Genomic DNA, 2,500 nt, shown 5'->3' with positions numbered 1-2,500 from the left:
TGTGTTTGTGTGTCTTAGATATGACCTCAATTTGCGTCCGGGAGTGGGGACGCTGGAACAGGAGATCCAGGGGAGTGAAGAGTGTGGAACTACTTCATAACCACTATTGTTCACATATCTCCTCTGACACGGAGCAGTATCATCTGCTTGGGTCCCGGCTATGGGTTAATTTGCATGTGAATCACTCTTTAGAACTTCATTTTAGGAGAAGATAAACACGTATAAAAAATATCTGATGTGCAGTTGATTTTTCAGTCGTCTCAATCTCTGTTGCATCACTGGTGTTATAGCTGACAGCGCTGAAATGGAGATCCGGTGGTGTGCAACACTTATCCACTGGAAATAAATTCACGTACAGGATCTTGAATTTTTGGAACGTTTGCACGAACTTATATGTATGTAGATAAGTGGATGAGAGTTGTGCACCACTGAATTTCCATTTCAGCGCAATCAGCTATAACACTAGTCATACAACATAGGTTGAGACGACTGAAAACCAACTGCTCTTCAGATATTTTGTTATACGCGTTTATCTTCTCCTACAAGGAAGCTATAAAGAGTGATTCACATGCTAATTAACCCATAACCGGGACCCAGGCAGATACTACTACTCCATATCAGGGGATATCTGGGAACAATAGTGATTATGAGGTGGTTCCACATTCATTACATCCCTGGTTCTCATGTACCAGCGCCCCGCTACCGGACGTAATTTGAAGTCATATCCAGGACACAAGGACACACACGCACACTCACGCACGCACGCACACACACACACACACACACACACACACACACACACACACACACACACACACACACACACACACACACACACACACACAGAGTATCTCATAAATTGCATTGATAATACAGAAGGTTTTTCGAAAATACACTTGGCAAAAATAAAAAGTAAAAAATTCTGCATGTTGGGTCGAACCTATTTCCATATGGTTGCAGAAGCAAACACTTTGAGAACGTTATTATTTCGCCTCTACAGATATACTTTTTCTGTATATAATAACTATAAAGTCATATATGTATATAATAACTCTGGCATCAGAAAGGATATATGCTTTTCTAAAGGCATTAAATGAAGTAATTTGAATTAGAGACTCTGATTCAATTTCCACGCAAACGAGTGGGCCTCTACGTTGTTACTTGTCTTGCTTGTAACAGCGGCCAATTCGTAATTACACTTCACCCTCATAAATAAAAGGCACATTAAGCAATTTAGGTAAAAAGAAACTGGATAATATAAATGAAATGCCTTTGATCTTGAATGAAACAACAACAACAGCAACAACAACAAAAACACGTTCGTCAATGTGCGGTGTAGTAGGAGCTCACTTCTGGCCTGAAGAATCTCCTCTCTTCTGATGACCCTTGGAGAGCTATGATCATTATCTGCGCTTCCAACATCACCATTCCGTCTTGCTTTTTAACACAGTTTCTATTTCAAATTGACCAATACGTGTGTGTGTGTGTTTGTGTTTATATATGGACGTATGTTCTTTGTATAGTGGTTTCTTGTAGCAACTAGCATTTATAACACAGAAAAATGTGCAAATATATTCAGTGCTTCATGCGTCAGTATAATTGTAAAGACTACTGGAATTGAATTTTCCAAAGATAACATAACTATTACGAAAACTTGTGAATAATTAGGTTTTCTTTTATATTTCTTTAGTCAGTTTAGCTAGTTAAAATTATTTATGCTAATATTACTTTGGATAACTATCACCAGTTCCTGCAACATTTTACTATGTCGCAGTGTAAGATTCTTCTACTTCTACTTGCAGCTAATTTATCTATTCTTTTTCTACGTCGTATCTTTTGAAATATTGGTGTTAATATTCACTAAGTTCGAAGAGCGGACGACAAACTGCTTAACGGTATTTAGTTACATGTTCTTACATTCTAAGTTCAAATCTTACCGAAGTCGTCTTTAATTCTCATTCTTCCAAGAGAAGATTGGCGTTCCATCACTGGATCTCTTTTTTTTCTTCCAATCCAAACTGATGCTTTCAATGTGTAGTGTTGTTGGTATTAATAATCTTCACTGTTAATAATGAGTATAGTGCGTTTTGAAAATTACAAAACAGATTAGTTATGTTGCGAGAAATTGGCAGAGATATTTTCGGGAGCCTTCCAGAATATATAGACAGACTTACCAACAAAGTAAGTTCAATCGATCTCCAATTCATCCCTAATAAGACAAAGGAGTGGCTGTGTGGTAAGTAGCTTGCTTACCAACCACATGGGTCCAGGTTCAGTCTCACTGCGTGGCACCTTAGGCAAGTGTCTTCTACTATAGCCTCGGGCTCACCAAAGACTTGTGAGTGGATTTGGTAGACGGAGACTGAAAGAAGCCCATATATATATATATGTATATATGTATATATATATATTGTTGTACTTGGGGATGGTCATATTGCCAGTTTAGCCAATAAAAACACACGCACTGTATATTTGGTGTTAATTTTTTTTTTTTTTTTTT

The 2,500-nt window shown here is 37.7% G+C and overlaps 1 protein-coding gene across 1 annotated transcript in view; it reads left to right on the top strand.

The window, feature by feature from the left end:
• Window positions 1-2,500, top strand: part of LOC106876285 (neurogenic protein big brain-like) — a 429,470-nt gene that overhangs the window by 275,351 nt on the left and 151,619 nt on the right. The gene's annotated exons all lie outside the window — the stretch shown is intronic.

Source organism: Octopus bimaculoides, chromosome 3 (assembly GCF_001194135.2).
Source record: "Octopus bimaculoides isolate UCB-OBI-ISO-001 chromosome 3, ASM119413v2, whole genome shotgun sequence".
Classification (NCBI taxonomy): Eukaryota; Metazoa; Mollusca; class Cephalopoda; order Octopoda; family Octopodidae; genus Octopus; species Octopus bimaculoides.
This window is presented reverse-complemented; position numbering and strand designations above follow the sequence as displayed.